Source organism: Panthera onca, chromosome A1 (assembly GCF_046562875.1).
Source record: "Panthera onca isolate mPanOnc1 chromosome A1, mPanOnc1 haplotype 2, whole genome shotgun sequence".
In the NCBI taxonomy this organism is placed as follows: Eukaryota; Metazoa; Chordata; class Mammalia; order Carnivora; family Felidae; genus Panthera; species Panthera onca.
Genome location: NC_138339.1, coordinates 54,060,899 through 54,085,779, shown reverse-complemented (window position 1 = coordinate 54,085,779; position 24,881 = coordinate 54,060,899). Strand labels below are relative to the sequence as shown.

Here is a 24,881-nt window from a genome sequence, read left to right as displayed (position 1 = left end):
TAGTGAATGGGAACGTAGAAGAGGTGTTAGTAGTTTTGACTAGAACTCCACCAAGTTTTTAAGAGAAAGATGGAAAATGTAGGATAGACACTGCAGGGTTCAAGAGCATCATGAGCAAAGACATAGAGGATTTTTATGTCCCGATGTGCTTTTTATGGAGAATCCATCTTCTGACCTTTAATACATAATTGCAAAGGTCAGGTTTCAAGTTTTCTCTGTATCCTCAGAAGCTGCACCTTCTCACCCATCTCCTGATATCGTGTTACTTTTCCCTTCACAGCCTTGTCTTTCCAATCTTGTTACCCATCCACTTAAAGAAACACACAGAAGCAGGAGATTTTGCTAAAACATTCACACCCACGCTCAAATTATGCATTCACCAGGGACTGCATAGATAGTGCAATCATGTTTATGCAGCTGAGAGCAAGAAAAGATCAGGTGACTGGTGAAGATCACTTAGCTAAGAGCTATGGGCTTCCATTAACTGTGATAACCACAGACTAATTTCACTGCTGAACGAGGGCTGTAAAATAATTAGGAAAAATGTGTGCCAGAATGCCAGTGCATATTTCTCCTAAATTAATACAGCCTTGTCAAATAGGTTATATTAAAAACAGACACTGTATGATACAAGATCATTGATTGGCTTAATTAATAAGAATCAACAGGCAGAGTCAGGGCTTGCATTAACCTTGGCAGCAGTTGGGGATTTGGGGAAGGTAACTGAGCAAGAATTATTTGAGGGGGAATAAATCTATGCTTACCAAATAGCTTCTGAAATGGGGTCTGGCTGTGCACCGACGCAGCTGCTGTGATCTCTACATGGGCCTTTCTCCCAAAGGATTTGCCACTAGGGTGGCATTCCAGAACAAGGTAGGGAGCCTGCCCATGGAGAGACAGATGTATGATTCAAAGCCACAAGGATTGACTGGTGGAGATGAATCAATAAAATACTAAACTTCAAGATTTTATCATTTCACTAGCAGTAAGGACTCCAGAAATCAAAGCACAGGAATACAGCGATAATGTGCAAAAAAGGTGAAGACTTAGAAGTGACATTGTCCAAACTGTTAAGCAATACAGGAATCTGTTTGTAGAATTCCTGATAGGGTGACTTATCTAGCCCTAGTTTAAACTTCTCTAGTGCGCGTTAGCCAGAAAGTTCCGTATTCCATCTGTGGCGGTTTTAGAGACTCTTACTTCCTAGATCAGGGAGAAACTTGCTCTGGTTTGAGTGATATTCTAGGAAATTTTGAGTTATTTCAATTGCATTCATTTTGGGATTGCCAGATTTAGCAAATAAAAATAGGAGATGTTCAATTAAATTTGAATTTTAGAGAAACATGCAGTATTTGGGACAAACTTATTCCTAAGAAATGTTTTTTTTCTAAAATCCAAATTTAACTGGGTGTTCTGCATTTTACCTGGCAACCATCCATTGTTTTAATTCACTTTATTTTTAAGTGGAATATCTTCTGCATTTGCAGTGAGGAAGGAGACCAAAATATGTTAAGAAAAAAAATCAGCATGCCTGTTCTTAGTATCTTTTGGGTTAACTATACCTGTTACCTAGCATCTTTTGTGACAACTGGTGGGAATATAAAAATGAAGAAGATTCATTTCCTGTCCTTAAAGGGTTCAGTGTATACTGTGAGAGACAGAATCAAAAGAATATAATCCTGTAAATTGTTTCATATGTGCTATGCTGGGAGTACATTTAAGATAAAGTGAGGTCACAAAGGAAGGAGTGACCAAAATAGTTGAGTATTACTGTCCTAGCTAAGGATAAGAACATCCCAGATTAAGATAGGCCCTGTGCTCTTCTCTTACCACCAGTTTGTCTTCACAAAGGTTAGTTCTTTTTTTTTTTTTTAATGTTTGTTTATTTTTGAGAGAGAGAGAGAGAGAGAGCATGCAAGTGGAGATTAGTTTTTAAAATAATATAGGAGTGGGGCACCAACTGAACCAGGTGAGCTTCTGACTTTGGATCAGGTCATGATCTCAGGGTTTGTGTGTTCCAGCCCCACATTGGGCTCCCTGCTGTCAGCACAGAGCCCGCTTAGGATCCTCTGTCCCCCTCTCTCTGCCCGTCTTCGGCTTGCGCTCTCTCAAAAATAAATAAACCATTAAAAAAGATAAAGAATATAGGAAAATTGGTTAACTTGTTGGGAATCAACTTTTAGGTAATAATAACAATCTATTTTCAATGATCTATAGAACATTTTATTTTTACTATTATTCAAGAAATTTTTTTTATTGTTTATTTATTTTTGAAAAAGAGAGACAGAGCGTGAGTGGGGTAGGGGCCAAGAGAAAGGGAAACACAGAATCCGAAACAGGATCCAGGCTCTGAGCTGTCAGCACAGAGCCTGAAGCAGGGCTTGAACCCAAGGACTGCGAGATCATGACCTAGCCGAAGTAGGACGCTTAACCTACTGAGACACCTAGGTGCCCCTTCTATAGAACATTTTAGAAAGCAATCTGAAAATTTATAAAATTTGGTTGTTTGGCAGAAATGACTAAATAATTGCAGCCAATTAGATAATTGTAGCACTGATCCAAGATTGAGGCCACTTAATATAGTATATGGATCACCACTGAGAAAATGGGTGGCTCTGACATGAACTGGTTTTGAAGCTGCTAAAAGATATTTCATGTTATTTAAGAAGAAGAATATGCAAGAAAGTGAATCAACATGTTTTTTGTATTCTTGATGTTCAATTATTTGACTCTAGGCTCTTAAAGAATTTTTTGGAGCCTTTACCGTATACCATCAGTGACCTCTTGAGACCAACTTTAATTGTCCCATAGAAGCCGAAGTGTGCACATTTTAAAATGTTGTCATTCAAGATTGACTAACTGTTGTTGATGATATTTAGAATTGACAAGGCTAGAGACTGCAGTACCTCCACATATGGGCAGTACCTAGTTTATATTAACTACTCAGTAAATGTTTGTTGACTGAATATTGGTTGAATGAATATCTCTTACATAGCAATTTTATTTTTAGGAATATAAGTGAAGAAAACAATGATGTGACAAAGATTTGGCAATAAGGATAAGTGTGGAATCTTTATAATAGTTAAAAAAGAGGGAGAAAACTAAGTAAAAATGGTAAATTATGGCTACATTATCCAATGAGCTATTAATTAGCCATTCAAAATTATTATGCAAATGTACATTTACTGAAATATACTAACACTCATAAAGCATTAAAGGAAAAAAATTTTACTAGGAGCAGTTACTCTAGTACCCTGTGTCTGTGTGTGTCTGTGTGTCTGTGTGTGTGTTTATGTGTATGGAAAAAAGCCTAGAAGAATCTACATCAAATATTAAAATGGATCATCTCTGGTTGAGGATTCTTGGTGATATTTTCTACACCAATTTCTTCTTTCCTTTCTTTCTGGAACTCCAGTACTCCAATAACATGCTAGATCTTTTGATATCGTCCTACAGGTTGGAGGCTCTGTTTATTTATGTTTTCAGTCTTTTTCTTTTTGTGTAGATTGTATACTTTTTATTGCTCTATCTTTAGTTTCTCTGGCTCTTTTCCTCTTTCATCTCCATTCTGTTATTGAACCCATCCAATGACTTCTAATTTAAGTTATTGTATCTCTCAGTTCTAAAATTTCCATTGAGTTCTTTTTTTTTTTATAGCTTTAATTTGCTTCTGAGAATTTTTATCTTTCCATTAATTTCAGTAATGTTCACCTTTACCTCGTGGAGGATTGTTATAATAGCTGCTTCAAAATCTCTTGTAATTCTAACACCTGGGTATCTCAGGCTTGTTATCTGTTGCTTATTCTCTTGGGTATTGGTTGGATATTTTTGATTCTTTGTGTGTTGAATAATTTTGGATTGTATCCTGGATGTTTTGAATATTATGTTGGTAAACTCTGGGTCCTGTGAAATCCTCTGCAGAATGTTATTTGTTTGTTTAAGCGGGCAATCAACCTTGTTACGTTCAGACCACAAGTGCTGATTCTCTTTCTGAGGGTGAATGTCAGTTCAGTTTTCAAACCTTTTCTATGCTTTTTGGTTCAGTCTGGCACATGAGCCTCTTGGGGGTTAGTTTTGAACCTGGGCAGTGGTTTATATGGTAGTTCACTTCTTGAAGCCTTTGTTATTTTCTTTGAGTCTGTTCTGTGTGTGTGTGTGTGTGTGTGTGTGTGTGTGTGTGTGGCTTAGAGGCAGGTCAGGACTTATGTCACTTCATACACAGAGTTAGAGGAATCCCTTTCTCCAGCTCTATCCTCTCTGAGATTTCTTCCATGTTCTCTGAATTACAGGGTCTTTTTTCCCAGTAACTCTGGTCCCAAAGATTTATTTCCCTCAGATTTTAGGTTTTTATGCTGTTACAAAGTTCTTCATGACTGGAGCCTCCCACTTTGCAGACCATGATTTAAATTCTGATTTTAGTCCTCAACCCACCTGCTGTCTATGTCTATATCTGAGTCTATCTATAGATACATAGATACAGATATCGTTTTTTTTAAATAAATGTTTTTTTTTAATTTTTTACTTTTCAGATTCCTCAAGTCATGCATTTTTCATTCTTTTCAGAATTTTTGGTTGTAATCCCTTGGAGAGAGAATCTGTATCTTCTTCTCTCCACCTTAGCTCACACCAGATGTTTTGTTTTTCCTTAACTGTTTATTTATTTTCTAAGTTTTCTACCAGAATATATATTATTTGTAAGGGTGAATTTGTTTTCTTAAAAAAAAAATTAAAGGAATAATTATTGTAGGGAATACCATGATGTTTTGATAAATATTGTAATGATATAATTGTTTTCAGTGATCACATCATTTAATTAAATGTGAGAATGATTGATAAAAACCAGTTTGGGTGCATGTGTGGGACAATAGGCAATCTCCTAACATGACAATGGTATGCCTATTAGTACATTCTTTTTCATAGTCAATGTGGCTATCTTGATAAATTTAAAACATGCATTTTCTTTGATCTAGACATTCAAATTTCAGGAGTTTATTCTGTAGAAACACACAAATACATCATGCAAGGACATGTGTGTTCTTTGTAGCATCATTGTTTAACTCAAAACTGGAGAGAACTTAAACTCTCATCAATATGATGGCAGTTTAATATATTATAGTAACTCCATACAATAAACTCCTATGTAGCTACTAAAAAGAACATGACATTTGTGTATATTTATAGAAAAAGGTATCTATAGTTAATGTTTGAGTGAACAAGCAGATTATAGAAGATTACCCATATAGAAATCTCCATTTGCGTTTATATATGTGTTAAGAAAGAAAACACAGAATCATTATGTAAGAATACACATGAAACTTGCAAGAGCAATTTTCTCTGAAGATTGGGCTATTAAGGAACAAGTATGCTATTCATCGTCTCTATTGCTTGAGGTTTTTGGAAATTAATAAATATTAATATATATTTTTTTAAATAAAAAAATTAAAAATGATCTTGGAAAGGGATTTCAGGCCTTTTGAGAAGTTTAAATTTTTCTTTTGTCTACAACTGATAATTAAACAATCTGCTAACCCTGGACAGGTAGTGTGATAGTAGAGATAAGACTTTGCTTTAGGTTGCTGTCCTGGGAATTACATAGTGTTGCTCTGAGCAGTAATGAAGAATACCTCTGGACAAGCAGTTAGACAGAGATGGTATTTCTCAGTAAGGAAGGGTACACTGACTTTGAGACAGTGAACACAGATACATATGTAAAAGCTTGCCTTCTGGCATATTTGAAGATTCAGTTACAGGGCAAGAAAGACTAGAGTGACCAGTCCTGGCTACCCTATGAAAATCAGGAGTAGGGTTTATGTGCAACTGATTCCCACTTGTTGAGTTGACATGTCAGCAGAGTAGCTGTTTCTTATCAAGTACTATGTCTTTGAATCAGGACTTCTGCAGAGTCATGAAGTGATGGGGTTCATAGGTCAAAGTTCAAGGCTAAAGTGAGCCTTTGGGAGAGTATCTCTGAATTCTAGTATACTAAGTGTCCAAACTCACATTGGCACTTAGTCACCTACTCTCTTAAAGGATTTGCAAAATTGTTTCATGCATGTGACACTCATTTCTAAACTGTTTTTTAAGGAGTGACTCCTGACTGTGCTTTATTTTTCTTAAGGACTTAAATTACTTAATGGTTTTCCATGGCACTTTAATTTTATTTTGTTGTTTATCATGTTTCTTCCATTACAATGTTTGCTGTATGACAGATTTGTATGACAAATATTTCTCTTGTTCTGTGCTATAGGCCCAGTATTGAAATGGTGCCTGACCCAGAGTGAGAACTTAATAAATATTACTGATTAAAGAATAATACCTGAAGGTGAGACACAGGGCTCCTACTTTATTTCTCTCTTCCCACCTCACTTTCCTCTATTTCAGTTCCTAGAGTAGTGTTAAGACTTCAACATCAATCAAATGGAGGATGTGAAAATCAAGAGAGTATTTAAAAGTGCCCTTTGTATCCATCTTTGAAGCACTCTGGGCTTGGCTAAGATTCTTCACTGTTGGCAACATGTGTAGAGTGGGTTTTAAAATAGGAATACCATTATATTCATCTTCCTACTTGAAACCTTATGGCAAGTTCTTCCCAAACAGGGATGAAAATTAATATATTTCACCTTACCCTGTTCCAAACTCAGTGATTCCCTTATATTACTATTTTCACTGCATCTCAAGTGAGCATTTTAGTTCACATTTTAATATATTTGAAAAATGAATGTCTCTTACTATCGTTGGCATCTTAGCAATGTGTCATAGTTAATTTGTTTGATATGTCATACAAATGATAGATCTTAGATTCTGTGGAATATGGTATTTGGGTTTCTCATGCTTCCATTCTAGCATTTTTGAGAATTAATGAAATTAGTATTGTAGAAAGAAGATTTATGAACAAAAGAATTGAATTCATTTCTGCTAATTATGTGTGTGAAAATGGGCTGGAACTTTTCCCTTCTGGGTCTCTCTCTGAAGAATGGCATTGGAAGAAAGCATGGGTATAATATTTTAGAGAGGTTATTTGTTGCTGTAAACAAACATAACTTAAGGGTTAAAGAAATTACCAGAAAGAATCATGAGTAGGCATGGAAATTAAGGGCAGAAAGTGGAGTTTGGCTTCATGACTTTCTAATAACCTGGAACTGGAAAATGGTCAAGATCTGAAGAAGGTATTTTTTTCCACTCTTTTCCCATCCCTTTCTCATTACACATGTGCTCTCTTCTTAAATTTGCTATTTTCTTTTTCTCCAATACCATGAACTCCCGCCTCTGGATTGGTATGCACATGATCAAAGATGGCTAATCTAGCTTCTAGTTCAACTCCAGAGACTAATTAGCATGTTTGAGGCTAAAGTCTAATATGATTTCCCACCTTGGTTCAAGAATATGTACTTTATTAGGGAAGAATCATTTATTACAAACATGACTGAAAGGTCTACTCCAGTGTTTGGTGGGAATAAATTCTCAGAAGAGGGAACAAAAGCTGGGCAGGTTCTATAGTATCTAGGCTCTATGGTAGCTATACAGTCTCTTTTGTGTCTTCTGGCTCTAAAATTGGATGAACTACAGTGTTGGGAGGAATTGCCTTTTTAACATAACCCAGAACTTTTCTGCTAAAGAATGGTCTTGGTGAGGGATTTCAGGAAGGAAAAGCCTTTCCTTAATATTGTCTCAGTAATGAAAATCTTACTGGTAACTCCTGGATTTTTTTCTTATTTAGTAAAAGGTCTTATGTAGGTGTGGCTGTCTTTCAAATTTGACACGAAGCCAAAGAGGAAAGGGCTTTAAAAAAGGCATTATAACTTCTAATTTTTTCAATTGAAATAATTAGCCAAATGAGAATTATTTATCATTGTTAGATATTATTCTATCATCAGAAAAAAAAATAACACTTGAATCAAGCATCTTTCTGTAGAGTTTGTATTTATTGTCTTATTTTTATTGAGTGAAACACTTTAATCTTATTAATGGTTCCACTTACAGGTGGGACACTGTGTGTGTGTGTGTGTGTGTGTGTGTGTGTGTGTGTGTGTGTGTATGTGTGTATGTGATAGAGACAGAGAGAGAAAAAAGGAGTGGGGGCAGGAGGTGGAGGAGGGAGAGAAGAAGGAGGAGAAGGGGGAAGAGGAGAGTAGCTAGAGCAAGGGAGGTTAGGCATTTATTGTGTTTCCACATTATTTCTATTAGATACTTGGGAAAAACCATTGTCCATGCTCATTCTTCTAGGATGGTAAATTTCTCATGTTTGGGGCAAGCAGAAAAACCAAGGTCACTAAATGTTGAGATAACTTGGGACAATTTCTCACTGTCCCAAGAGATCCTGGAATGAAAACTAATACTACTTGCTTTTATGCACTACTAGATTCTTTTTATATAGTAGTTTTAACACTCTTAGCAGCTTGGCCAACTATTATTATTCCCCAACTCATTTATAGAGAAAACCACAGCATAGAAATGGATAACTTGAGCTAGTTTACATAGCTAGCATGCAGTGATGCCAGGATTTGAACATGCACATGTCTGATTCCAGAAGATGAGTTCTAGTTTCAGTGCATGAATTGTACTTTCAACACTTGTGAATTGGCTCTGAGATCTTAGGCAAGTCCTTTATCATTTCTGTGCTTCATTTTCATCAGGCATGTCTGTCAAATATAAATGGGTCAAAAATATCTGTTGAATTGAATTGCACACTCATTTACATACAAGGTTATTATGAGTATTGCTGGGAATAATATGTGTATAGAGCAGAGGGATTAAGAGTGGGCTTCTGGTCCATCTACATCACTCTGGATTTGTTTAATTTCTTTAAGGCTTGGTTTTCTCAATGACAGAAGGAAGGATAATTAGAAAACTGAGTCTTTAGATCATTACAATGATTAGAAAACATTTTAAGAATATTTATCAGGAAGGTGTGCACATATCAGTTGCTGTACAAATTTCAACTATTACTATTACAAATGAAATTTTAAGTGGGCAAGGACTTGGACACTTTGAGTTTTGACAAAAGTGACGTTTGGAGTTGGTATCAGTCCTTGCTCTGGTGGGCGGTGGTGGGATTATCCCATTTCAGGGTCTTTAAGACACACAAAACTCACATTTCCCTGTAGCAACTACTGCTTCTAGGCTTGTAAACAGTCTGAAGGCAAAAAGACAAGAATTCCAGCCATCATTAGGAGGCGTGTAGTAGAAACTTTCTAGGATAGCAAATACATTTAATTTCCTGGTTGTCCTTACCTAAACACAATTAAATAACCCTAAATGTCTATGACTTCCTTTCAATGAGACTCAGAAATCTGGAATTTGGTTGATCTGGGAAGAAGAAAATAGGGAGAAAATTAGAAACAAATATACTCTCATAATCGGATTTTGAAAGATTCAGTGTTCAAGTATGTATTTGCTTAAAATTGACATCTACTGATATCTTTTAATGTAGAAAAGTGACTAATTCCCTCCTTTATGCTACAATTTGCAAAGAATTGGGCATTTTCTTACTTTTCTTTAATATATTACCACAAAATATGTGATGGAAGAAAGATTTGTCCACTCTTTAGGTAGTTATATATACTGCTTTAGAATTCTACTTAGATTTGGGAGTTTCATCCTATGGAATTATCTTTTGGTCATTTGCTTTTTTTTTTTTTTATAAACTAATATTCCTTACCACTACTTGTTGGTAGACATAAGTCTTGAAGGCCCAACTAATTCCCCTTCATAGGAATTCATTGAATTCATTGAAATTCCCTTCCCAAAACTGGCATGTATTTAGGGGGATATTAAAAAATTGCTGGTAATTTATGAATCGCCCTGCTTGGCAGGCGAGAATTAACCTTTTCCTCAATTATAAGACTATAAATCTAATGGAGTGAAAAACAGGAGAATTTGTTGAAAGAGCTTATCAGACTCTGCTGTAACTATAAAGAATATGACATCAAGACATGCATCCTGAAGAATTTAAATAAAACATAATACATTTTTTATCTTGTCTATTTAATATCAGTATAGCTCACCTTGAGACTCTTACTGTTCATTTCGCCTATGGACAGTGGGTAAATATTCTGGACTGCAGTACTTAACAGTGAAAGATTGTGTGGTTTAAATTTTATGAGAAGAGATTATATTTCAGATGTGCTTTCTGAGGACTCAGACAGAAGCAGTTTTACAAAAGTCCTCTTCTGTCTGAGAGCTGAAGGTGGAGCCGTTGTGCTATGTCCAAGAGGCATTCTCAGCGTTAACTCTTACAAACTTGTCTATGCAATTCTAGAAAGGACATAGTCTAGCAAAAGAAAAAAAAATTTTTTTTCTTTAACTCCTGGACTGCCACCTTGGATGGTTTATGGAGGAGACTGGATTATTGGGATTTCATAGGACATGGAACAACCAGCCAAAAGCTTGTTCAAGTTTGGGCTTTGAAGTTTTTGCAGTGACTGTGGTTTGATGATTTCTGGAGGGTGGGAGGAAACTGTCATCCTTCATCCACATCTTTGTGGGATTCCTCTGGAATTGTTCCTAAGGGCTTCAGTTTTACCATTTGTAAATCGAATGGGTTCTCTTAGCTATTTTCTCTGCTTCTTTTCCCTTAGAACATTGTGGGAGTCTAAGGTGTTTTTAAAGTGCTTTCTTCCCATCCAGATCAGCTTGCCCTCTGAAGAAATGTAGCTGCCCTACGTGTGAGGGCAAGCAAAGGAGAGAGTAAAAAAGGTATTACCTGTCAAATTCCTACTGTGTACTCAGAGCTTCACAGGGTTGTCTCATTTTCTTTCTAACAAGAACCCTGTGAAGTAGATATTACTAGTGCTTTTTCACAGATGGAGGAGCTCAAGCTCAGTAATATTAAGTACAATTATATATTGAAGAAATGGCAGGCAGCGTTTTGGACCCAGCCCACTTTGATTCCAAGTTTGAAGGTATTTTCAATGTAACCAAAGCTTTGTATCCACCTGCAATAGAAAATAAGGAAAGTAGTCTTTTTTTCTTGAAATGAATACAGAGGGTTTAAATTAAAAACACATAGCATGAGCTTAAATTATGTGGAAATATTATTTTTCATCTATCAGAGTGGCAAAGATAATTAGCACATTATTTTGACAAAGGAGTTACAGAAGAGGAACTCATACTATGTCTGGACTTTCCCTATATTTCACACATTTGGGAGATATTTAGACATTATTTATAATACTAGCTGTAAGCATCTTTGCTTAGTTGGTCTTTTATCAAGCTTTTCTTTTAGATGTGTCATTGTTTGACATATCTTCCCCAATTTGACATTCTGGAAGTTTTTGAAGATAGTTTCTTCTAACACTTTTATGTTTCATAAAATCCTTCATTTTTTTTTTTTTTAAATTGTTTAAGGGATAAGATGGATCCAGCTTTCCAAATGGCTATCTAGTTGTCATTGCATAAGCCATCTTCTCTTACTGATTTGAGATGCTCTTTAACATATATGAAATTTTTGTATGCATTTGGGTCCATTTTGGTACTTTCTATTCTACTGCATTGATTATATCTTCAGTGTGCTGCTACCACACTACTTTAATTGTAGTGTCTTTATAATGTTTTAATGTCTTTTAATATAATGATTTTTTTTCTCAGATATTTTTTCCCTGGGTATTCTTGCTTGTCTGTTGCTCCATAAAAATTTGGGAATTAATATTGCCCTACATTTATAGATTAATTTAAGGAGAAGTAACATTTCTATGATGTTTAATCTCCCTATCTAAGAACATGGTATGCTTTTATTTGTTCATCTTTTTGGATTTCTCAAGAGCATTTAAAATTTTTCTCTATTTATATCTTGTGAGTTTCTCATAATATTTATTCTTATTTTATATTTTATTGCTATTGATTTTACAGTATTTACTCCATTATTGTAAGTGGTTATTGTTTGCAAATGTGAAAGGCAATGGTTTTGTATATTAAGTTTATTCCAGCCTACTTATTTGTATTTTCTTTATTGTGTACAGTTATTCAGTAGAAATCATTTTTTTCTCTGATATACCATCATATCATCTTCAAATATTAAACAACCTCACATTTTATTTGCACTGAGTAGAATATGAGAACAATAGTAAATAATTGAAGTGAGAGAGAACATCCATCTGTTTTGTCTTAGAATATAAGTAATTTTCTGATGTTCAACCGGCTCTGTATTTCTGGATCCATCCCAATTGGTTATTATTTGAAGTTATTTTAATATATTGCTGAATTCATTTTGCTAATTATTTTTTATCCTCACAGTGAAACTGGTTTATAATTTTCTTTTTTTATTACTCTCTTACTTGGTTTCATATCAAAATGATTATTGCTTCATAAAATGAACTGTGAAATTTTTAATTTTTTTCAGTGCTCTGAAACACTTTTTAACAAAGGAATTGTCTGTTCCTTGAAGGCTTGGGAAAATGTCCCTAAAACATAGATATTTCATTAACAACCTTTTCAATTTCTTGTATTGTAATTAGTCTTACTGATTCAAGACACAATTTCCACAATATATATTCCAAGAGTACGGTCTATTTTATTTAGTGTTGTTGATATATTGGTACGAGGATACACAGAATATTCCCTGACAATTTTTTGATGATGTAATATCACCATTTTCACCCCTAATGAATTCATTGATGTAGGCAATGATTATCAATGGCTGTTATGTCACAAAAACAGAGAATCAGATCTTGACAGAAGTACATGATGTCACCTATGAACTAAGTTGTCTTATCACATAATGGAATCTGACTCTTACGAAACTCTGGATCTGACTGCCAATTTTCAGCAAAATGAAGACTACAGGGGAACATATTAAATTGAGGCTGTAGGATGTTATCAACAAAATCCAGAGTTTGGGCAAACCACAGGACAAAAGACACCATTTCAACAAAAAATTATAGGGAAGAAGGGGGAGATAAAGAGAGAAGGGAAACTATTCATTAAAAGAAACTGAAAGACATTTCAACCAATAACAATGTATGGTTCTTATATGGATTCAAACAAGCTAAAAAAATATAAGATCACTGGGAAATACAAAAACAAATATGAATACTGAAAAGTATGATGATGATATAGTGACCATCTTTAAAAATAGACGCTCTCTTTTAGTGATACATACTATTTACAGATGAAATAATTTGATGTCTGAGCTTTGCTTCAAAATCATCTAGACTTGGGGGAGTGGATGGAGGATAGAGATGAAACAAAATTAGCCATGAGTTAGTAATTACCGAAGCTGGTTGATGGGTACATTCAGATTCATTATTCTATTTTTTCTACTTTTGTACATATTTGAAATTTTCCAAAATAAAAACTAAAAATATCTTTGTATTCTAGTTATGTCCCCATTTCATGACTAATACTGGTTATTTGAAATTTTTTCTTCAAAATTGTGCAATTTTTTGCTTTGGTGCCTTTGTTAAGTATCAGCCATGTAAGCTATGCCAGTACCACCCTTAGCTTTGTAGAAAATTTTGAAAATAGGTAGTGAAAGTCCTCTAACTTTGTTTTCTTTATTTTAAAATTGCTTTGGTTATTCTAGGTTATTGCATTTCTATATAAATTATATTGCCTTGTCAATTATAAAAAAGAAAAAGAAGGAAAAGAAAAAGTATTGAAATTTTGACAATACTTGCATTATACTTATAGCCAGTTTGGGGAAATATGACATTTCAACCATATTGAATCTTCCAATTAATAAGATATATTTACATCTGACTGTTTTTTGTGTTTAAAAAATTCAGCAATACTTTACAGGTTTTAGCCTACAGATTTTGATGTTCTTTTACTAGAATTATTCCTAATGCTTTTCTAATTACTAATTCTAAATTTATTTTCATTTTTTAATTTAAATTTTAGTTAGCATATAGTGTAATATGGGCTTCAGGAGCTGAATTTAGTGATTCATCACTTACATTTAACACCCAGTGCTCAACATTTGATGCTATTATAAATGGAATAAAAAAAATTTAAATCATTGAGTGCCAGATATATAAAAATACAAAATATTTTTGTATATTATCCTTGAATTCTGCAGATATTCCAAATTTACTTTTTGGTTTAGAAGGTGTTTTATAGATTCCTTAGAATTTTCTATATAAATAGTAATGTCATTTATGAACACAGGCACTTTTACTTCTTCCTTTATAATCACTATACTTTTTATTTCTTTTGCTTACTTTTTTGCAATAGCTAGGATCACCACTTGAAGAGAAGTAGTGAGAATTGACATTTTGTCTTATTTATTTTTTTAAATATATGAAATTTATTGTCAAATTGGTTTCCATACAACACCCAGTGCTCATCCCAAAAGATGCCATCTTCAATGCCCATCACCTACCCTACCCTCCCTCCCACCCCCCATCAACCCTCAGTTTGTTCTCAGTTTTTAAGAGTCTCTTATGCTTTGGCTCTCTCCCACTCTAACCTCTTTTTTTTTTTTTTTCCTTCCCCTCCCCCATGGGTTTCTGTTAGTGACGCTAAGTGAAATAAGCCATACAGAGAAAGACAGATACCATATGTTTTCACTCTTATGTGGATTCTTATTCTTTATTTAGTGAGAAAGTACTCAATATTTTACAGTTAAGTATGTCAGTACTGGGTTTTTTTTGTTTTTTGTTTTTGTTTTTGTTTTTGTTTTTTTTTTACAGATTCCCTATATCAGATGAAGGAAGATCTTTTCTGTTCTTAGCTGACTGAGGGTTTTAATCATGCATCGGTGTTCTATTGTTCAAATGCTTATTCTTCATCTATTATCATATGAACTTTGATTTTTAGTGTGAATATGGTAAATTATATATGTAGATTTTCAAATGTTAAACCAACCTTGCATACCCTGATAACCTTGTTTACTAATGATGTATTGTTTTTATGTATTGCTGAAAGCAATTTGACATTTAAAAAAGGTTATATTTGTATATATGTTTGTGAGGGATGTTTTTCTTTTTTTTGTCATATCTTTGTCCAGTTTTGCTATGAATATTATGTTGGCTTCATACAACAACTTGAGAAGTGCTTTTACCTTTTTAATTTTATGGTAGAGTGTGAGATTTATGTCATTTTTTCCTTAAATGTGTGACAAACTGTATCAGTGAAATTATCTGGGCCTATAGTTTGGGAATGATCTTAAATAATTCATTTATTTAAATAGGGGTATTCATATTTTCTGTTTCATCTTGTTTCAGTCATGGAAAGTTGTCATTTTCAGGAACTTTATTCTTTTCTTCTCAGTTGTTAAATTTTTTGGCATAAAATTGCTTATACTGTTCTTTATCTTTTTAATTTCAGGTTTTTATTTTTTTAAATTAAGCTCTACACCCAATGGGGGGCTTGAATTCAAACCTTGAGATCAAGGGTCACATATTCTACTGAATGAGCCAGCCAGGTACCCCCTTATTTCAGTTTTAGTGATAATTTTTACCCAGGATTAAAAAATTCTAACAGGACAAATTTTTTCTGTACTTTTAAACTTATTTTTTGTTTAAATAAGCCTTTAATTTTAGGGTGGTTTTAGATTTACAGAAAAGATACAAAGGTATTACAGGGTTTCCATATACCTCTCACTGTTTTTTCCTATTATTTATATCTTATATTCCATGGTATATTTGTCACCACTAAGGAATGAACACCAGTACATTACTAACTAATCTCTATACTTTATTCAAATTTCAGTAGTTTTTCCATACTATTCCTTTTCTGTTCCAGTATCCCATCTGGGATACCACCATGTCTCTTTAGCTTTCCCTGATTTATGATAATTTCTTCGTCTTTCTTTCTTTCTTCCTCTTTCATGAGCTTAATAATTTTGAGATCAAAGTTGTTTTTTTTATAGAATGTCTCTCAATTTGGATTTGTTTGAAGTTTTTTCCCTTGACTAACATATAGTTGTGGAAGGAAAATCACAGAGGTGAAATGCCATTCTTATTTTATCATACCAAGAAAATATACTATCAGCATAATTTATGACTCATGATGTTAACCTTGGTTATCTGGTCGAGGTAGTATTTATCAGGATCTCCACTGTAAAATTACTTTTTCCCTCCTTCCATACTTCTAGTCTTTGGTAGCAAGTCACAAAGCACAGTTCACATTCATTGGTGGGGAGTGAAGCCCCACCTCCATGAGGGGTAAGTATTTACATAAATTATTTAGAATTCTGAATGGGAGATCAATCTCTTATGGGATTATATTGGTATTATATTGTCATCAAGTAATGTGGCCAAGTGGTCACTACTTCTTGTTTTCTTTCTCTCCCTTTCTCTTTAATAAAGATTAGAAGTTCAGTTATACCAGTGACCAAACTTTCTCTAATTGGTTTTGCTGGCTGATATAAACATTGTGGAATTTCTGAGAACTTGTGCCATTTTGTTTCCTTCTTCACACGAGGCTATAATTACTAAAATAATGGACAATTGATAAGCCTGTGTCTCTGGAGGGACATCAATAGTTCTGAATTCCAATATGAAAGTTATAAGGCTGCATAGTGGACAGAATCATGATGCCTCTTACTCATTCTGAAATGGTGATATTGAGTGTTCATGATGTTTCAAACATTTATTGAGTTTGCATAGTGTTGTGATCATACTGTTTTTGGTGTGGGTGGAAGAGAGTAATTCTACTTTTGAATCATAGCATAACAATGAAGGTTTTTAAAGGGAAGGAATGAGAATAGTAGGTGCTATTTTGGTTCTTAACAAAAATATACAGTGAACTCTGCTACCATTACAAAGGCACATGGTGAGAGCACCTGCTGCTTATCTTTTCTATCATTAAAGAATTTGATGTCAGGAAATAAAACTTTTCCAGTGACACATTCTGAAGAGAAAGGGTACAAAATCTTAAGTTCTTGGGAACTTACATAAATTTTGAGGTGATGACTTATTTCAATTGTGTTCCACCTCAGGATGATAATGGTGTAGATATTTTTAATGACATTGGTTATGAAGTATACTTTTTATTTCTAAAGAATAGCAGGGAGTTCCTATGAAAAAATTCTATTATTTTGGCTGATACTTTTTCAAAATATTTTCCTTACCTACATACAATTACATGTATACTTATACAATGCTGCAGTCATACTAAACATATTCTTTTAGGACATGTAAATATCATGAACATTTCTTTATATTTTTAAATATTCTTCTCCAACATCATCCCTGATGTTTATAGTGTTCCAATGAACAAGTAATGATCTCATATTATTAAATTGTAACAAACAAACAATGCTGTGATGAACACATCTAGATAGTCATCTATGACATATCACTGATTATTTCCTCAGAGCAAAGTTCCTCAAACCTGACACTATCGACATTTTGGGAAAGATAATTATATTTGTTATAGGGGACAATTCTTTGGATTTTAGGATGTTTATGAGAACCCCTGATCCCTACCCACCAGATGCCAGTCACAACTCCCAGTTGTGATAACCAAAACTGTCCCCACACTTTGCCAAATGTCCCCTGCAGCCAAATTTCTCTTCCTTTGAGAACCACTGCCACAGAATACATTCTTTGAAGAAGAATTTGTCACAGATACTGTATGCACAATTTAAGTTTTGAAAAAATGTATGTGGGGTTTTGTTTTCAATTTGAAGGAAGTAATATAAGGATATAAAGAGACAACTTAAAATGTGTGAAAAAAATTCTCAAAAATCTTTCCTACTAAGTTGTTAGAGTTTAACATGCCTGGTGATAAATACAATGGGGTCCTATTTCACCTCCAGCTACAGGAAAAACTTTCTGTGTAGCAATAGAGTGCTGGAGGTCAGAGACAATAGGAAGAGAATACCCAACTCTCAAACTGCTTCTCATCTTTTTTACTATATAATATTTCATGATTTCACATTCTGTATATATTTTATACATATATATAAATTATATATATATATTTATATATATATATAAAGATATATATATATTTCACATGTATATATTTTTGACTCCTGATGTTTTCCTTTTCTAAGCAGTAAGAACTGATTAAGGGTTTAGACTTTGGAATCAGCTGAACTAGATTCTGATACTATATCTCATATTTATTATTACTAATTATTATTATTTACTATTTATATTTTAGTTAGTTAATATACATTGCATTATTGGTTTCAGAAGTAGAATTCAGTGATTCATCTCTTATATACAACACCCAGTGCTCATCACAAGCACCCCTTTTTTAAAAAATTAATTAATTAATTATTTTTAAATGTACGTCCAAGTTAGTTAGCATATAGTGCAACAATGATTTCAGGAGTAGATTCCTTAATGCCCCTTTCCCATTTAGCCTATCCCCCCTCCCACAACCCCTCCTGAAACCTTCTGTTCTCTATCTTTAAGAGTCTCTTCTGTTTTGTCCCCCTCCCTGTTTTTATATTATTTTTGTTTCCCTTCCCTTATGTTCAACTGTTTTGTATCTTAAAATCCTCATATGAGTGAACTCACATGATATTTGTCTTTCTCTGACTGACTAATTTCGCATAGCATAATACTCTCCAGTTCCATCCATGTAGTTGTAAATGGCAAGATTTCATTCTTTTTGATTGCCGAGTAATACTCCATTGTATACCACATCTTCTTTATCCATTCATCTATCGATGGACATTTGGTCTCTTTCCACAGTTTACTTTGGCTATTGTTGAGGGTGCTGCTATAAACGTTGGGGTGCGTATGTCCCTTCAAAACAGCACACCTGTATCCCTTGGGTAAATACCTAGTAGTGCAATTCGTGGGTCATAGGGTACTTCTATTTTTAATTTTTTGAGGAACCTCCATACTGTTTTCCAGAGTGGCTTCACCAGTTTGCGTTCCCACCAGCAGTGCAAAAGGGATCCTCTTTGCATCCTCGCCAACATCTGTTGTTGCCTGAGTTGTTAATGTTAGCCATTCTGACAGGTATGAAGTGATATATCATCATGGTTTTGATTTAATAATGAGTGATGTGGGGCATCTTTTCACGTATCTGTTAGCCATCTTGATGCTTTTTTGGAAAAGTGTCTCTTCACGTCTTCTGCCCATTTCTTAACTGGGTTGTTGTTTGGGTGTTGAGTTTGATAAGTTCTTTATAGATTTTGGATACTAACCCTTTATCAGATATGTCATTTGCAAATATCCTGTCCTATTCCATTGGCTGCCTTTTAGTTTTGTTGATTGTTTCTTTCACAGAAGCTTTTTATTTTGATGAAGCCCCAATAGTTCATGTTTGCTTTCATTTCCCTTGCCTTCAGTTACTTGTCTAGTAAGAAGTCGCTCCATTTTAATCCTCAGTTCTATCTGTATAAAATGGGAATGATAAGACCTACTAGAGAGAGTTGTGGGGAACATTAAATATGTTTTAGGGCTGTTAGCAATGCTTGGTATGTAGAAGGCACTCATTCAATATTATCTTTCCCCCAATTTAAAGAAGAATAATATATTTTCTCAATTTAATTCTATACCTTTTGGCCATCTAAGGAAGCATTTTAGGAACAAGAGTTTTCCTGAAACCTTTTCATTGGCATAATAACTCAAGTTATGATATTTTAGGGATGTAAATTTTATAATTGTGAATGAGACACCATCATCGTTATTATTTGATATTTTGGAATGATATCCCATTGGGTGAATGTGGAAAGAGAATCCTAGGAGCTTGATTTTCTATATATTTAAATTTAATCCACTGTAATTTCGTTTTTTTTTAATTTGCTAGTGTTTATATTAGTATAATGGTGTGATGTATATGATTTATAAATAGATGATGATATATGGAGGATGCCTGGTCAAAATTTCTTTACTACTGGGGTGTGAGATCATCTATTTCAAAGACCAATCACCTGAAAGATAGTTTTTTATAGTTTCTGTGATTTGGGATGGAGGAAAGGAATCATAAATCTCACTGCCTGTCAGAACCCACAATTCACTGAATATTATTTCAACATCATTATGCACAAAGTTTCATCATTCTTGTGATTTTCAATAACAGTGTTGGTATATTTAAATGTTCCCACCCCAGTCTTTCTTTTAAGATTGATTGAAATAGGGAGCAAGGTGAAACATTTCCATATTTCACTGATAGTACCTGGGAAGAGTTTTTGTTCCACTGTTTTGGAAATGGAAAATAAAATACAAGATCCTGAATTTTTCTTTTGAAAAACCTAGGCTAAGCAAGATGGTTTCAGAATTCAGAAGGTGCTGGAAGGGAGTGGTGGTGGTGGTGGTGGTGTGTGTGTATGTACGTACTTGCACGCTTACGTTTGAATGGGAGAAGCCACATTCATGGGTTCCTGGTGTCTGACAGGGTCTTTACAGTAAACATTTATAGCATCCATTTTTACCCTCATACAAGCAAGATAATGGAGAAGAAAATTTCTTGCCCCTCTCATGGTAAAAAGTTTTGACAAGAAGATAAAGGGGAATTTTAAGGTCCTTTGATCCTTCCCACATTTCATAGACTATCTGTATTTTGTGAGTTCTTCCAGACATTTCTATCCATATGAGGAAAAAAATGTATGTATATAGTCTTTTCACAGGCCAGAATCATAATGTGCAAATAGGAATCATATTAAGGATATTGTTATCCGAAATGCTTTTCCTTACTTTGTAATATAATAGGGATATTTTCCATATCAATGTGTATAGATTTACCTCATTCTTTCTACAGGCATCATGGCATTCTATTGCATGAATTTACTGTAATAAATATAGCTACTTCCTTATTCAACACTGTAATATCTCCTGTATGTATCTTTGAACACTTTTCTAGAGATACATTTATAGAAATGGAATTACTGGTTGAAAATGTATGAATGTTTAAAATTTAGAACCAACAAGAGTGCATCAATTTATTCTCCCACAAGTGAGAAATTTTCCTTTTTTTTTAAATTCAAATTGTTTAAATTTTATGGACAAAAAGGCATTTAATTTTCCTCTTCATTGTGATAGTGAGCATCTCCAAGGGGTCATTTTATAAACAATTACTGAAGTTAGGGCTCTTTACATTATATTGGTTTCATCCTAAACTGTTTCTATACTCAGGGTTGCCAAGGAAGCCAGAGTGGAGGCTGTTGGAAGGATGGGTTTGAATGAACTTTGGCTGCTCCACAAGCAGGCTGATTACTGAGGAAACATCAAAAGCTTCACCCGAATGACTCATCACCCAGATCCAACAGAGGTAATAGAATAACTTACATTGCACAGCCTTTTGGCTATTTAGTCTGCTGTGTGAGATCAATGGTGCCCACGTTCTCTGCTGGATTTTGCTCTGGGAAAGAGATTTATTGGTTAGAGCTTACATTACAATGCAGTCAGGGGCTTTGGGACTGATTGCCAATACTCAGTAGCATAGAGAAAAATTATTTAACATCTTGGCCTCAGGTAACAATATCTGCTTCATGGAGTTGGATCAGGCATCAAATTCTATGGGGATATCCTACTGTCCACTGCATTAACTATCCTTCGTGTTGTTTCATTATTTTCAGAGGCTTTCCTTTGTTTTGGATGGTGAAAAGCTTGTGGCTAGAGATAAACGAAAGTGGCAATTTTAAGACGCATGTGAAATAAAAATGTGACTGATCATGCACGTGGATTATTAGATGTAAAGTGTACAATATAGTTTTATACAGGTAGTGTTACCTGGATTATGCTCAGTGCTATAATTATGATTTTAAAATTTATTACTGTCTTTCCTGAAGTTCAGATGGTCTAATTTATATTCTCTAAACATTTCTTGTTTTACTCTTTCATCAGATTCAGCTCTTAAAATTCACTGCATGGTCTCTACAGACAAGAAGCAAAGGTTCTGCACGGCTACAGCATTTCAGTTAAAAGCCAAGGAATCCACATTTTCTTTTATTTTGCTCTTAGATAGCCAGAATGTTTTATAGTCTCCCACATACTTTTCTCCTCTCAAATACATTTTCAAGTATAATAATATATTTTTTAAAAGTCAGATAATTTTCAGGTAATACAATTTTGGAATCCTGTAGACTTTAAAAGAAATGTGAAGAATTAAAAAAAAATCTCACATACAAAGCCAATTGCCCTCCCTGAAAATTATAGCTACCCATTTGCTAGTTGCATTATTACAGAATTGCTAATATTTCCTGCTTTTCAAAAGCATTACAATAAACTTGTTTGGAAGTCATGTTATTTACTAAAAATAGGACAGAATAAGGCATATATTTCTTTATGTTGGTTTAAAATTGAAGTATATTTTATGGAAAAGGGGACATTTAAAGGTTAATCTTAACAGGGAAGTATTTTCCTACATAAATATATTATAACTTCAAAGTATGTAATTTTGGAGTTTTTCCTGATGATATATGGTTTTTAGAACTATGGGTCTTAGTTAAAATGTACTGACTTAAAGATTTTTTTTTAGCTTTTACTATGTGGGTACATGAACCAAAAAAATCATGTCTCCTAGTATTCTTTGTACTGCATCTACTCTGGTCAAATGGAATCATCTATTTCAAAAGTTACTGTGAGAGAAAAATTCAAAAAGGATAAATTGCATGTAATTGTGGTAAAGAATAAGCTTTTACTGATCAGTTAGAAAATACCAAAGACACCGTGCCTGTGTAATCAATGGTGGTTTAGTAATATTATTTTGTATAAGAAAGAACATTATTAAAATGTATTAAATTGTTCTGTACTGAAGGGTATAAGAGCATTGTGTAATCTCTAATTCCTGCCAGAGAGAGACTTTTTCACTGGGTAGAACCATTTTTATAGTCTATTCATGTATTCAGCCAGCATTTATTGCAGCTATGGTTTTCTTATGTACCTACCAGGAACAGAATTTGGGGGTGGTAAAAAAAATCAATAAAACACACTGCCCAAAGCATTTTCAAGCTTGAGGATGGGAGAGTGTAAAGGAGCAATCGTGTAAACAATAAATGACGATATAAAGAAGAATGAGAAGTAATGATCAAAAGGTAAACAGGGCATAATAATAAGTGCTAATATCAGTATGGTGTTACTAATTGCCCAGTGTTAGCTAAGGACTTGACTCCCCACAGTGGGTGTTAGGTCATCTCCCCAGCATCCATTCTCCTCTCCTCCCCTATGCTCTTACTTACTGCGCAGTTTGTGAGTAGAAAGATAGGTTTGCTATAGTGATTGATCTATTTGGGCATATTTGTTCATCTGAACCAATTTAGGAATTCCTCTCCTCTGGGCAATGTTAAAGAATGGGCTTGCTATTCATATCTGGACAATGGGACAGGAGAGGTTTTTTGAAGATATCTGAAAAAGTTCTTCACTCTTATGGGAGAGCTATTTGAAGTGATCATTTTGTTTACTCCTTTGTTTTGGATGAAGAAGTCCTCCAAATGTTATCATTATCTAAAGGTTATCCAAAGGTTATCATTATCATAACCTAATGATAGCCTCTCATAACTGTGGGGAAGAACAAGGCTTAGGCTGAATCTGACACTTTAGAATGAAGAGCAGAGGGAGAGAGAAAGAATTAGATCCTTGATTCTGTGGTTAAACCACTGAATCAAATCAAGCCTGAAGCCTATATTTCTTCTGGACTTTGAGATAAGTGAGCCAATAAAAACCCTTTTGCTTTTTATGCCAGGCTGAGTTGGGTTTTCTCTTACCTTCAACCAGTCTAAATTATACCCAAGAGTTATCTTTTTCAATCTTCATAACAACCCTATGAAATAGATGATACTATTCCCATCATTTTACGGATGAGGAAACTAAGGCCTAGAATGGTTAAATATCTTGCTCTGAATCACAGAAACAGTGCATGGTGAAGCCAGGGCTTTACCTATGTAGTTTCATCCAGAAACCACATTCCTAAGCACTGCATCCTACTGCTCCCATGCTTTGGCGATGCAGAGAGAATGTCAAGTCAATTTGTAGGAAAATTATCACAATGCCAGAAGCATTGGATCTGGGCCTGTAAGCGGAGTTTAAATCAACAAAAGATGGAACTGAAGCAACAGTTTTGGAGTACAGGAGATAAAGTAGCTGTGGCTGGGGTCTAGTTCATGTGTAATCTCTCAGGGGGATAAGAGAAGACAGGGCCAACCAGGAAAGCTGGGGGGTGCCCCCCAGAGATAAGAAGATAAAGGGTGAGATCAGGAGGATGGCCTGACTAGACAGGGGAAGTTAAAAGTAGGGAGGAGTCCTTGAGAGGAAATAATGAAACAATAGAGAAAGCAGAAATATTGAGAATGTGTGACCTACTTTTAGTTCCAAGACATTGGGATGATGGGACTAGGAGTGGGTTAGCAGGGAGAAAAAAGATGACATCACCAGGATCTCTGTACTCTACTATCATGATCAGGGGAAAGCTAGGTTTTGGTTTAGAAAAGAACTTAGAGGAAGTGTTGCTAAAAGGTTTGAGTGAGAATGTGTGTCTAAGGAATGTGTTGACAGAAGAGTAACTAGAGGAATTGAGGGGAGTTGGAGAGGATAACTGAGCTGGAGAGAAAACAAATGTGAAGGACTAGTGGGCTGGAAGCAGGTGCGTTTCGGTCAATGTATCAAAACGAACAAGGTGGGGAATTGTGGGAAGGGAAGAGGCTGTTTCCAGATTGAACTGCTTCCCAGGTTGTATTTATATAAGTGGGCTCCTTCATAATTCTGACTCCCAGTGCGTCACATCCTGTGGGCAGAAGGGAACCGAGGTGGCCATGGAAACCTGACAAACCTCAGACAATATTAATATTCACAAACATATGGAGCCTGCAGTTCTTTAAAAACAACAATAACATCAGCAGTGGCAGCGGCAATGACAACCACCGTAGTAATTTGTAACTCTCCCCTCTGGAGAACCACAGAGCTGCATATATTATTTTTTAATAATTAGTGACAAATTAACTAATTGCTACAATCCTTAAACCTGTTTTTCCCTTTAGCTTGTCATTATCTGCAGATGTCAAAACAAGTAAAATAAATGGACTGGGTTTCCTTCAGAAG

At 34.6% G+C, this 24,881-nt stretch overlaps 1 long non-coding RNA gene across 1 annotated transcript in view; it reads left to right on the top strand.

Moving 5' to 3' along the window:
* The first annotated feature begins 1,788 nt into the window (after positions 1-1,788).
* The window catches only part of LOC132680952 (uncharacterized), a 116,436-nt gene continuing 93,343 nt past the window's right edge, over positions 1,789-24,881 (top strand). The window contains exons 1-3 of the long non-coding RNA XR_013555471.2: positions 1,789-1,851; positions 20,982-21,117; positions 21,693-22,882. This is a non-coding gene — a long non-coding RNA (uncharacterized LOC132680952). The remainder of the gene's footprint in view (positions 1,852-20,981; positions 21,118-21,692; positions 22,883-24,881) is intronic.